The 14,698-nt window shown below is 36.6% G+C and overlaps 1 protein-coding gene across 1 annotated transcript in view; it reads left to right on the top strand.

Moving 5' to 3' along the window:
* The window catches only part of MACROD2 (mono-ADP ribosylhydrolase 2), a 1,971,474-nt gene that overhangs the window by 323,222 nt on the left and 1,633,554 nt on the right, over positions 1 to 14,698 (top strand). The gene's annotated exons all lie outside the window — the stretch shown is intronic.

Here is a 14,698-nt window from a genome sequence, read left to right on the forward strand (position 1 = left end):
GGAAAGCCACAGTGGTGCTCAAAGTCCAAAAGAGAAAAGTCTTCTTCAAGGTGTAAGACTTCATAGCTACATCAACTCCCCTGGGCTCTAGTTGGCTTTCATTCATTGATGAGACAGATTGTGGTCAAGATAGACATCTTCCATGTACTTTCTTGTCACTGAAATTCCCTCTTCCTGATTGTGCCATTTGAGGAAACTTTCAGTTGACCCTTGTTTCCTATAGAACTGGTACTTGCTATGCATTAAATATTTCTTTTTCAAGTTTATTGACTTTCAGTTCAGTGCAATTTCAGATATTTTTTTAAATTATTCACTCCTTCCTGAGACCCCTCTGACTCCCTCCATTCCACAGCTTCCAGTGCATTTAATAGCATATTCAGCAGAACAAAATTTCCCATTAGAGTCATACAGGGGCTTATTCATAAAATGCATTGGGGCTCTTCTAATGAAGGATAGGGGCCAGCTATGTCATGGTCACTTCTATGATTCTTTTGTATGAATTCAATGTCTGTGCTGATGCCCCTTGAAATACTATGACCTTTTAGCTTTATAACTCCAGTCTTTTATCATTTACCAGAATGACCATGTTTTGAGTCTCTTCATTATTCTGTACCACTTTACTCCTAAGATAAAGAAATGGAAATTCCTTCATTATGCCTGAGACCTTTTCCATTCTCTTACTACTTATGAATGTGAACTTTTATGTCATCATCTTTGGGTTAAAAAAAATGACCATTATTCCTAATAGAAATGACTTCCAGATTATTTTACATTGTGGCTTCCTATCCTTGGATACTTTATTGGAGTCTCTCTTAAAATGGCTCATCCAAACATCTTTTACCCAGCCCAGAGTAGATTAGGTTACTTCATTTTTGATGTGTGGATTATACTTTGCTAAATTAAAGTAAATATCCATTCTATATCCACAGGGAAGTTAATGGTTATCTAATGAAGGCCAACCACTACTTTTTTAAAGAAGTCTAATATTGTATTAGAATATTTAGTAGACATGGCATGCCTATGGTGCAGATAGAAATTATGGTTAGTCAAGTTACCTCTCCCTCACCTTGTTTGGTTTGTCTGTTTATTCAGATCATTGCACATTTTGTCACATGATCCCTCCCATGTCACCCTAACTTTTAATTTCAGTTTTCTGATTCAGTTCATACCCAAAAGTCCATTATTTTAAGAACTCTCCATTATCCTTTCTTTCTTTTTTTTTAAATTTAAATTCAATTAATTAACATAATGTGTCATTTGCTTCAGAGATATAGGTCTGTGATTCATCAGTCTTATACAATACATAACACTCACCAAAGTACATACCCTCCCCAATGTCCATCACCCAGGTACCCCATCCTCCCACCCCCCTCCCCTCCAGCAACCCTCAGATTGTTTCCTAACATTAAGAGTCTCTTATGGTTTGTCTCCCTCTCTGATTTCATCTTGTTTCATTTTTCCCTTTCTTCCCCTATGATCCTCTGCCTTGCTTTTTAAATTCCACATATCATCTTTCTCTGATTTACTTATTTCCCTTAGCATAATACCCTCTAGTTCCATCCATGTTGTTGCAAATGACAAAATTTTATTTTTTCATGATTATGTAATATTTAATTGTTCCATTATCCTTTCTTTGCAATCGTTGTCCTAGTGCTTGGTCAATCCAGCTATCTGTAGACATACCTTAGAGATGTTGTAGATTCAGTTCCAGATTACCACAATAAAGCAAATATTGCAATAAAGTGAGTCTAATAAATTTTTTGGTTTCCCAGTACATATAAAAGTTATGTTTACAATATACTGGAGTCTGTTGTGCAATAATATTAGGTCAAGAAACAATGTATATACCTTAATTAAAATATACTTTATTACTAAAAAAATGCTAACCATCATCCAAGATTTCAGTGAGTCATAATCTTTTTGCTGTTGGAGGATCTTGCCTTGATGTTGATGGCTGCTGACTGATCAGGATGGTGGTTGCTGAGGGTTGGGGTGGCTATGGCAATTTCTTAAACTATGACAATAATGAAGTGTGCCACATTGTTTGAATCTTCCTTTTACTCATTTTCCTGTAGGATGTGATCCTGTTTGATAGCATTTCACCCCCAGGAGAACATTTTTCAAAATTGGAGTCCATCCTCTCAACTCTGCTGCTGCTTTATCAACTAAGTTTATGTAATATTCTAAATCCTTTCTTGTCGTCTCAACAGTCCTCACAGCATCTTCACCAGGAATAGATTCCATCTCAAAATCACTTTCTTCCTCTTCCATTCAAGGAATTTCATGAGATTGCAGAAATTTAGTTAGGTATTCAGATTCCACCTGTAGTTTTGTTTTTGGTATTTCTGTTACTTCTACACTTTCCCCTCTGAAGTCTTGAACTCCTCCAAGTCATCATTTGGAATCAACTTCTTACAAACTCCTGCTTATGTTGATATATTTTTTAATAAGTTTTTTTTTAAGATTTCTGTTTATTTATTTGACAGAGATCACAAGTAGGCAGAGAGGCAGGCAGAGAGAGAGGAAAGGAAGCAGGCTCCCTGCTGGGCAGAGAGCCCAATGCGGGGCTCGATCCCAGGACCCTGGGATCATGATCTGAGCCAAAGGCAGAGGCTTTAACCCACTGAGCCACCCAGGCACCCCTTATGTTGATATTTTGACCTCTTGCAATGAATTACAAATATTCATAATGGCGTCTAGAATGGTGAATCCTTTCTAGCAGGTTTTGAATTTACTTTGTCCAGATACATCAGAAGAATTAGTATCTATGGCAGCTATAGCCTTATGAAATGTATTTCTTAAATAACAAGACTTGAAAGTCAAAATTACTCCTTGATCCCGGGGATGCAGAATGGATGTTGTGTTGGCAGGCATCAATACAACAATAATCTCATTGTACATCTCCATCAGAGCTCTTTGGTGACAAGGTAAATTGTCAATGAGCACTGCTATTTTGAAGCATCTGCCTTCAGCTCGGGTCATGATCCCAGGGTCCTGGGATTGAGTCCTGCATTGGGCTCCCTGTTCAGTGGGGAGTCGTCTTCTTCCTCTCCCTCTGCCTGCCACTCCCCTTGCTTGTGCTTTTTCTCTCTCTCTCTTTCTGTCAAATAAAATAAAATCTTTAAAAAAATACAATACTCAGTAAACCTAATTATAAACAGATGTATGTTGTCTAGCACATATTATTCCATTGACAGAGCACAGGCAGAGTAGATTTAGCATCATTCTAAGGGCCCTAGGGTTTTTAGAATGATAAAGGAGTATTGGCTTCAGCTTAAAATCATCAGCTACATTAACCTCTAACAAGTCAGCCTGTCCTTTGAAGCTTTGAAGCCAGACATTGACTTTTCCTCTCTAGCTATGAAAGTCCAGGCATCATCTTCCCGTAGAAGGTTGCTTCATCAAGATTTTCAGTGTTTAGTATTGCCACCTTCATTAATTATTTTAACTAGATCTTCTGGATAACTGACTGCATCTTTTGCCTCAGCACTTGCTGCTTCACCTTGCTCCTTTATGTTAATGGAGATAGCGTCTTTCCTTAAATTTTATGGAACAAACTTTGCTAGCTTCAAACTTTTCTTCTATAGCTTCCTCACCACTTTCAGCCTTCATAACATTAAAGAGAATTAGGAATTTGCTGGATTAGGCTTTTGTTTAAGGGAATGCTGTGTCTGATTTGATCTTTTCTCCAGACCATTGAAACTTTCTTCATGTAATAAATAAAGCTGTTTTACTTTTTAATTTGTGTGTTCACTGGGGTAGCACTTTTGCTTTCCTTCATGAACTTTTATTTTGTATTTGCAGCTTGGCTAACTGACGCTTGGGGGCAAGTTTGTGATCTGTCTTGGCTTTTGACATGCCTTCCTTGCTATGTTTAATCATTTTTAGCTTTTAATTTAAGATGAGACGTGTGTGACTCTTTCTTCACTTGAACACTCAGAGGCCACTGTAGGGTTATTAATTGGCCAAACTTCAATATTGTGTCTCAGGGAATAAGGAGGCCTAAGGGGAGAGGAAGAGAGAGAAGGGATTGGCTGGTCTGTGGAGCAGTCAGAACACACATTTGTTGATTAAGTTTGACATCTTATATTAGTACTGTTCATGGAGCCCCTGAATAATTATAAAACTAACATCAAAGATCACTATGACATATCACCATAAAAATATAGTAATGAAAAAGATTGAAATATTACAAGGATTGTCAAAATGTGACAAACGTGAAGTGAGCAAATGCTGTTGGAAAAATGGTGCTGATAGTCTTGCTCAAGGTAGGCTTTCCATAAAGCTTCAGTTTATAAAAAACACAAATCTATGAAGTGCAATAAAGCAAAAAGCAATAAAATGAGGTGGGCTAGAGCTCTTCCATGACTACCTCTAGGCTGCTGAGTACTGCTGTTGAAAATCACACAGCTGTGTGGATTGTTGTTGTCTGTAAATATGATCCAGTATCTTTGCTAGTTTTCAGCACTATTATTACAATCTTTTATTTAGACCTTATTAGCTGACCCATATTTTTCTCTTAGACTCCAAGCATGCTCCTCCCTCTGGGTCTTTGAACTTGTGATGACCTCTAATACTCTTACACTGACTGCATCAGTAATTTTTGGTCTTGACTATACATTAGAATCAACGGGGGGTTTCAAAAACTAATGGTGCCCAGGCCATACCCTAGACCAATTCAGAAAAAAACAAGGGGAAGGACCTAGGAATTACTTTTGTTTTAAAAGATTCCTAAGTGATCCAAGTGTACAGTGAGGTTTAAAGCCACTACCACTATGGATGCATGCTTTGCTTTCTCAGTTTACTTTGTTTTATGCTCAAATTATCACCTCTTTAATGGGAATTTTTCCTATTCATTCTATCTAAAGTGTAGGCCTCTTTTACTCTCTTTCCCTTACCTACCTTATTTTTCTATACCACACGTATCATTTACCAAGTCAGTTGTTGTAGTCTATTTTATCATTGTCTGCCCTTTTCTCACTGTAGTGTAAGCTTCGTGGGGCTTCATATACGTATTATTATACACATATTATATAACATATTATTAATGGTAATTGGAACCAGAGGAATGGATGAGATTGCTTTGAGAAAGTATATGTATAGAGAGAAGAAGAAATAGAACAGAACCCCAAGAAACAACATTTATGAAATCAATGGGATTACTTCTCATAGTTGTTGTTTTTTCTACTGCCATATACCATCTGCATCAGGACCTCTCATACTATTAATCAAAGAGTTGTTGAATAGAATTCCCCTGCATGGCTAACCCCAGATTCCACCACTTTTCTCTAGTTCTTTCTAACCATGCTTTTTCACTCTTAGAACATGACCTTGCCTCTCAAATAGCAGACAACAATTACATATTATCAATAATTGGAACCCTGGGAGAGGGCATATTTAGAAAACAGGACCTAGAACAGAATCCCAAGGAACTGCAACACGCAGGGGATTGGTGGAGTCACCAATTTCTGTATTCTTGGGTACCTTTCTCTCTCTGCTGAGGCTTAAGTAGTTGCTGTTACCCAAGATTCCATTTAACTATTTTTTCCTGTGTAATCTTCTAGATCCATCTTATTTGTACCTCTGGCTTCAATGACCGCCTATAATAGAGTCTCCTAAATCTTTATCTCAGGGTATCTACCTGTCCCAAATGTCAGACCTATGTGTACTGTGGTGTCTTCACCTTCACATCCCAAATTTTCTTGGACTCTCCCAGTGGGAGTCAGGTAATACTTCTGTTTTTCTTTGTCATGTGTTCATTTCCCTCTTGTAGCACTTTTCACATTGCAGCATAATTATTTATTTCCCTATCTCCTTTACTAGGTCATAAATTTCTTGAGGACTCACTGTTTTTTATTTGTATATTGCCCAGGATTTACAGTCTGGCATATAGTAATCAATAACTTTTTGTGTGTATGAATATATGAATTTAAAATCTACTTCTGTCATTAAACATCTTATTTCTACCTTTAATATACAATTCTTAGTAGGAAGGTTTTATGTGTCCTTATTGAAGTTATTGATGAGAAGTATGATAAATTTCAGTTTGAGGACAGAGTCCTATAATGTGCTATTAGAGACCTCTCTTCAGGATGTTGCTGATCAGTTTTGGGGCTTTGTTATTCAGTCCACTAGCAACATTACTGTGCAGCCTGTGGTTCTCCATTCTGGTCCTGGAAGATATAATTAAAAATTGTTAAATGCTTTCTGAAATCATGATCAAATATACATTATATAGGAGTGAACCTCACAATAACACAAATTTTGACATAAGGCGATTGACAGTTGATATTTGAAGTGCCTGAAGTGGTTTTGAAGCCAGCTCCAGCAGAGATAAACTAAAATTCTTATTTTCTTATTTTCTAATGGAGAGGAAAAGTTATAGCAGGGAGCAAAATAGGAGGCATCTAGGTCTTAAAGAATAGAGAAGCTGAGAGTGAACATGTCCCTAATATAGGGTTAACAAAATGAAGTCAATTAAATAGGAGGCCTTTAAATTATTGCAGTTCCTCCAGAAGTACCAGCTAGCCCAAGTTCCACTACCCCTGGGATATTTGAGCTTAGAGGGGCAAATGCCACTAACTGGTACTAAACCATATCTGGACCCAGATTAGATATTTATTGCTGCAGCTGGAACCTAAGTATTTTTTCCTACTCAAAGTGTGGTCCATGGATCTCACATACATAGACATACTATTGACAGGAAAGAAAGGGGAATTTATTAATCAGGGAAGGAAATAAAGCACAAGTATACAAGTTAGGGAAGACTTACTGATAGTTGCTTACCACAAATTGGAAAATTTTGGCATAATTGGAAAATGAGATGTGCTCCTTGTTGATGTAATAAAGTTGACCTAAAATTTGAAGTCTTAATATTGATTCAAGAGCCAAAGAGATCTCTGGGTATATGGTCCTGAATTTTGACAGAGGAATGTGAAAGATAGTTGAATCTTGTCCTAAATTGATAACATGGGTAGGTGGAAGAAAGGCACTTTACCTTTTAGGTTTTCTTCACTAAAGCTTTGACCAAGAAATGTGGCTTTTTTTTTTTTAACTTTCTTTTTAATTTTATTTTTAAAATAAACTGGAGGATGATATGGGCTTCACTATTAATTATTCAGTCATTTTAATTGATTTGAGAAACTGTGTTGTTTGGACATAGTCTAGGATTGTTGTCAAGCTTTTTTTTTTTAGAGCTGTGAAATTTGATGTTAAGTTAATGTGTTAGAAGATCACAAAACAATAAGCTGGGAAGAGAATGAAGATTTTTCAGCTTTTAGAAGACACCCTATTTATTAAGCCTTATATTACCATGAACTCAGCAAGAACTTTAAGCATACCAATGTTCTTTGAAATTTCTTGGACAAATTTTCTTATTTAACTGCTTCTCATGGTACATTTTGGTAAATTATTTTGTCACTTGCATCCATTTCTAGTTTTTTCTTTTCTAACAATTGAGTTATAACTCAGAGGATGTCATAGGTGGTGGAAGGGTAGGAATTATTTGTCATGACAGTTGATGAACTATTTTGGTTGATTTTACTGAAAGTTAGAGTCGAATGTGTTCATCTGGAAAGCAAACAATTTTGACAATTAAGGCATACAAACTGTGAATGTTACATCTAGCTGTTCCAACTATAATGTGTTGATTAGAGCTGTTTCATGAATCCTTCTCAGGAACAGCCCGAGTGTTATATACTGCTTAGGAAGAAAATACAGTCAGTGTATTTGCCATCACAATGTGCTGATTGCGGCAGCTTGCCCAGAGCTAAAGTTCTATAATAAAAACTTCTGGACTGGAACATGGTGATGGCATTTATGTTATTTGCCTCCTAAGTTGTTTCTGCACTATATAAAGACAGTGCAAACAGCTCTCAGTTTGAGAACCTCAGAAAGCTCTGTCACTAGGCACTGCTGAGCTCTCTTGTGTTGAATCATTGAAGAATATGTTAGCAGAAGTCTTAGAGGGAACAGTGGAATCTGGATCTTAAGTAGCTGAAGGTGCTGGATTAAAATGGTTTCTCTCTTTTGACTTAATCCAGATCATTCTATGGAACTCACTTTGACAGGTACCTTTCTGTGAAGGTGTAACCATTTTTAAAGACCCATAGTGAATTTCTTGCCTTGTGGATCTTTATTGCCTTCTACAACAGCATTAAGTCAGGGAACTTAGACTTAACCATATCAGCATGGTGCTCAAGAAAATTAGGAGAAAGTCTCAAGACAAAATGAATAAAGCCATTTTATAAATGCAGAATCCTTTAAGAAGTTAGTTGTAGGTTAGCTGTAGGAGGTCCTCATGTTTGTCTAGATGGGAGACTGCACAGATCCTCCTGCACATATTCCAAGGTCTGTCTACAATTACCCTTTTTAAAAAATTTGTAAGAATAGCAATGCCTTTGAATGCCTCCTAAAGGAAATGGTGTGGAGATAGGCCAAAACTAAAGAGAGAATAGAAAAGAATAAAGATGGAAAGAGTGGGAAGTAGATAGGGTAAGCAATGAATGATGAAAGCCTTATCAGGGGTTAGGTCCTATACTCCTCTAACAACAATCTCATAGAAGATTTGGCTCTCCTTTTGTCCAGAGAGGATTAGCGTTTTTTATTTGCTAGCCTTCACTGGGTTTCCAGTGTGTTTTTGGATCAAATACCAGATGAATAGGAGTTCTTTTATCACTATCAGTGAAACTGTTACTGTCACTTAGAATTGCTGGCTACAATGAACAATCTTTTTGAAGGCCTGCGTTTGGAAGTAGCACATGGAATTTCAGCCTTTGCATTATTATTTCTTCTTGCATTATTTTTTATTCAATAAAATGAGGAGGACCTATGACAGCTTTTCTTTGAGGGAGAACATGATATAGCCTCTTCAAAGTTTTTAAATGGCCTTAATAAATTTGATCCCTCCAATAATATCCTTTTAAAAAAAAAAAAGATTTTTAATTTATTTATTCAACAGAGAGAGAAAGAGATCACAAGTAGGCCGAGAGGCAGGCAGAGAGAGAGAAGGAAGCAGGCTCCCTGCTGTGCAGAGAGCCCAATGTGGAGTTTGATCCCAGGACCCTGAGATCAGGACCTGAGCTGAAGGCAGAGGCCTAACCCATGGAGCCACCCAGGCGCCCTCAGATAATATCCTTAAATAAAGGAATTACCTTCCCTAGCAATAAAAAGAATATGGTACTTCTTTTTTTTTTTTTCTTTAATTAGAAACTTTGGAAAGTCAGAAGAGCAAAAAGGAAAAAAAAACTACCTATTATCTCACCACTCAGCAATGATCACTCAGGAGTAGTTAGGAGTCCTAAGTGGCCCTTTATTTTCCTAAGTCTTGGGGCAGTGGATAACTGAAAAACTTGAAGTGTTATGCTTGCTCCCTTGGATCATATTTTAAGTAATACCAGTAGACATTTTATTTTAGCTCGTGTTTCTATGGATCAGTAATATTTGAATAGCCGTAATGACTGCATTTAGGTATTTATTTTTTATTTTTTTTTAATTTCTTTTTAGTGTAACAGAATTCATTATTTATGCACCACACCCAGTGCTCCATGAAATACGTGCCCTCCATAATACCCACCACCTGGCTCCCCCAACCTCCCACCCTCTCCACTTCTTCAAAACCCTCAGATTGTTTTTCAGAGTCCATAGTCTCTCATGTTTCATCTCCCCCTCCAATTTCCCTCAACTCCCTTCCCCTCTCCATCTCCCCATGTCCTCCGTGTTACTTGTTATGCTCCACAAATAAGTGAAATCATATGATAATTGACTCTCTCTGCTTGACTTATTTCATTCATCATAATCTCTTCCAGTCCCACCCATGTTGATACAAAAGTTGGGTATTCATCCTTTCTGATGGAGGCATAATACTCCATAGTGTATATGGACCACATCTTCCTTATCCATTCAACCGTTGAAGGGCATCTTGGTTCTTTCCACAGTTTGGTGACTGTGGCCATTGCTGCTATGAACATTGGGGTACAGATGGCCCTTCTTTTCACTACATCTATATATTTGGGGTAAATACCCAGTAGTGCAATTGCAGGGTCATAGTGAAGCTCTATTTTTAATTTCTTAAGGAATCTCCATACTGTTCTCCAAATTGGCTGCACCAACTTGCATTCCCACCAACAGTGTAAGAGGGTTCCCCTTTCTCCACATTCTCTCCAACACATGTTGTTTCCTGTCTTGCTGATTTTGGCCATTCTAACAGGTGTAAGGTGGTATCTCAATGTGGTTTTAATTTGAATCTCCCTGACAGCTATTGATGATGAACATTTTTTCATGTGTCTGTTAGCCATTTGTATGTCTTCATTGAAGAAGTGTCTGTTCATGTCTTCTGCCCATTTTTTGACATGATTATCTGTTTTGTGTGTGTTGAGTTTGAGAAATTCTTTGTAGATCCTGGATATCAGCCTTTTGTCTGTACTGGCATTTAGTTTTTTTAAATTCTAAATTCATGCATGTAGTTAGCGATTCTTTAATGAGAAGATTCACTGTTTTACATCTTCACTTACTACATTGGATCTCTTGGCCATGAGATGTATATGGCTAAGGCAATTATTGATTTATTGTATTGAAATGTATACATATTTGTTATACTCTGTACGTATTCTTCATTCAATAGAATAACACTAGTCCTACTTTTGGTGTCATTGCACTTGGATTTCCTTAAAAAACTATTTATACTTGTGTTTCTACTAGGAAGTAGATTGCAGATCTTTCAATTTTTAGAAGTTGCCCATAGTTTGAGCATGTACATGGTGTATGTGTGGGGTTGGTGTGGAGGCCTTGGAAAATGGAAACTCATTTCCTTTTATCATTTTCTTGAAAAAAATGCAGATCCAGTTTTGTGCTAATTTTACTAATGAGAGATAAACTCTGCTTTGTTTCTAAATACTAATGTTCAGAAGGGTCAAGGAAAAATTGTTATACCCTTTAAATTATTTTTGCTGTGAGTTTATTTGAATATTCTTCAGTCATTAGCATTTTTAGCTCGTTAGCAATGGCAACAGTGTCATAAATAACTATAACAGACTTCTTGAAGAACCAGACCTCTTGACCAATAGGACCCTTCCCCCAGTAATTTCTGAACTCCTCAGGACAAGTGGTATTATATAATTATGTGTATCTTTGCCAAGCATATTTCCTTCCTTTCTATTTGCCACTCTCCTGTCCCGAATGATGTCAATTTTTGAAAAGTAGTTTGTTTTTCAAATAACTTTCACATACCGTTTTGTGAATTGTACTGTAATGTGTGGTCAGTGAATATTTTGTACTGATAAATACTCAGCAAAATATTTGTTAAATAAGAAAAATTTTTTTACATTTTTTTAATTAAAAAAAATTTATTTTTTTATTAACATATAATGTGTTATTAGCCCCAGGGGTACAGGTCTCTGAATCACCAGGTTTACACACTTCACAGCACTTACCATAGCACATACCTGCCTCAATGTCCATAACCCAGCCACCCTCTGCCTATCCCCCTCCCCCCGGCAAACCTCAGTTTGTTTTATGAGATTAAGAGTCTCTTATGGTTTGTCTTCCTCCTGATCCCATCTTGTTTCATTTATAGAAAATCTTTTTAACATTCCCATGTCTGTTACATAGTATTTCTAAAACTATAATTCTGTTCAGTGGGTGTGACTGCTTGATATTCTTAGGTTCGGTGGTTAAGTGCAGCTTCAACTAATGCAGGGTTTTTGAGCCTCCCCAAAGCAGCACATACCTGGGAAGCTGATTATAGATACAAATTCCAAGGCCCCACCCCAGACCTGCTCAGTCACAATCTCTGGATGATTGGTATCATCAGATAAGTCTGGGAAACCTGAAACTAGGGAGTCTGCGCTATGAGCTTGATTAATGTATAATTACATATTGGTATATAGGAAAGATTTCTGGATGTAAATTAATAGTATTCATTAATTTCCAATGCTGATCTACTCAAATACCAGAAGAGAAAAGTGCTCTGATATGCTCTTTAAGTTTTAGCTTCTATGAGACTTTGTGGAAGTAATTTTTGAAATTATTTGAGCCCTCATATGTTCAAAGCCCCCTTCTAATCTTTTTCATATATTTTCATATATTTCATATATTAACTATTATTAATAGAGGGAGGTGAAATTATTTATCCAGTACCAAACAAGTAACAAGTGGGGAAGCTTGTTGAAACTTATTCAACTAAGAAGTTGAATTTCAGAATTTATACAATTAACCCCTGGAATATACTGCCTGTAGTCTCTAAATGCTTTGTGTATTAGTGTATTAGTATACTTACTAATGTATCAGGTACTACTACACTAAGCACCTTAAAGTATAAGCACATATACTTTAAAATCATTTGCCACTTCCAAGTAGGGTTAAGGAAGGCAAGTTTAGAGATTAAGTAATTTGCCCAGAATTACCCTACTAGTAGGTGGTAGAACCAGTGCGGTTTGAACCTGGGTTGGCACAACTCCCAAGTTCTGCACTCTTAACCATTACCTTATATGCAAGAATGACATGTTTGACTATGCTGATATCTTGTCATCTCTTCAGCATTTTGCACAAAAAAATAGTAGTTAGTGGGGGGTTTCTAGAAGGTAATTATATAACACTTTAATGTTTACAATATATAGTGTCTACATTTAACTTCCACATTAAAACACTTAAGTGTCAACATTAAATTTTAGAAAAAATTCTGAAATATATATAGAATTTCTTGTCCCAGAAAGCTTTTTAAAGAATAAATTGGTTACTCTGTTAACAATCTGCCATAGACTGGCTGAAAGTAGAGCACAGGATTTTGATACTTTTAAGAGGTTCTTAACCATGTATTTCTTAATATTAAAAGATAATATAGTTGATGGATACTTAGGTATTTTGTGCGCATTTGGAAAGAAGTTACACTTAATTTCCTTCATTTGAGCATTAACTATTTCACACATGTGGTTTTGTCACAAGTACATGTTTTCCTTTAGAAATGACTTATAAATTTACGCATTCATTGAAGCATTAGCTTGAACCTCTTCTCTTTTTCCAACTCTTATTTGTCCCCAAATGAGAGTGAAGTGTTAATTGGTTTTAATGGCTCCTAATGCTACCTCTGTCTGAGATTTCTAAGGAAAGGTGAAGAGTTGGAATAGAAATTGTGAAATTTGTCTGGGGAGGTGAGAAAGTTTAATGTGCTTGTGAACCAGCACATTTCTTCTAGATAATACTATTGTACTGTAATAAATATTGAAATCTAATTTTCACTCTTGGATTTAACCCTTTAAATAGATTAGTTAACATTCAAAGAGGAATTTTCTGAAGAAACATGCTAACTAAATTCCTGTACCTGGAAAAGACCAACACCTGATAAAGCAGGAAATAGGAATCTCTTGTTTAAACATGTTTATAAAACCGAAGGTAAAACCTCTCTCTCCTTCTCCCTTAAATTAAGAGCAAGGGCGTGCTAATTTGGATTCGCAACTACGAGGGACTAGCCTGGATTATGCAGTTTGCTGTCACACTTAAACAAATTATAGTCACCAAGACTGTAGTCACCAGAGACATGTATCGGTTGCTATCACTCTCTCCCAATAAAAATGATTCCTACCAGCAGGGGCTAATTTGTCTAAAACATTGTCCCTGGTACTCATACACTGATTTACTTAAGTAACTGTGACTTTATTTAACAAGTAGCCATCTAGATATTTATTTCTATACAACACAAATTTTTATTGAGATTCTGGAAAATATAAAGAACACTATTACCATTTTAATAGCTTTAAGATAACAAATCTTTTAAAAATTATTATTCTTTCCACCTTTTAGCAGTTGACATTCCTACTTTTTCCTTTACCACAGGGTATCAGGGTAATATAATGAGTCCAGTCCTGTGTTGGGGAGAGAGAGAAAGATGTGCTTTTTTAGTATTTTCATCTGTAAAATCAGTGCAGGCTTCAGAGGAAAATAGAAATGCAGAGAAAGTCTGTTCATCTTGCTTCCCCACTCCCACTCCCCCTTTTTTTGGTTACCCTGTGTTCAAATGATAGTTCTAATATCAGATACTGGGCAAATACTTCTTCATCATCAAAGGTGAAAATGAAATTTACTGGGCATTTACTAAGAGTCAGGTATGACTTAAGTGCTCCATTTGAAATATATAATTTATTCCTTACAATTAGAGAGGCACTGTTATTATCCTATTTCACAGAAGGTGAAACTGAGGCTTAGCAAGATTAGCTAAATCGCCGAAGGCCATATCCCAAGTAAGTGGCAGAAACTGGGTGCAAACCCAGATCTGTGTGATTCAAAGACAATGTTCTTATTTTTTTTTTTTTAAGATTTATTTGTTTATTTGACAGACAGATCACAAGTAGGCAGAGAGGCAGGCAGAGAGAGGAGGAAGCAGGCTCCCCGCTGAGCAGAGAGCCCAATGCGGGCTCCATCCCAGGATCCTGAGATCATGACCTGAGCTGAAGACAGAGGCTTTAACCACTGAGCCACCCAGGCGCCCCAAAGACAATGTTCTTAATCATCATCTTGAGTATCAATTGTACATATAATGTATTAGAATGTTCTATATATTTTGTTTCATATACTTGGAGTAAGCATGTCACAAGGAAGAGAGCAACATAAAAAAGATAGATCTGGGGTTAAGATCCTTTTATTTGGATTTGCGTTGTTTTTTCAGAGTCTTAATTTTACCACTTATTTTGGGTATCGGGTGAATTGT

The sequence above is a fragment of the Mustela erminea genome, chromosome 7, assembly GCF_009829155.1.
Source record: "Mustela erminea isolate mMusErm1 chromosome 7, mMusErm1.Pri, whole genome shotgun sequence".
NCBI classification, from domain to species: Eukaryota; Metazoa; Chordata; class Mammalia; order Carnivora; family Mustelidae; genus Mustela; species Mustela erminea.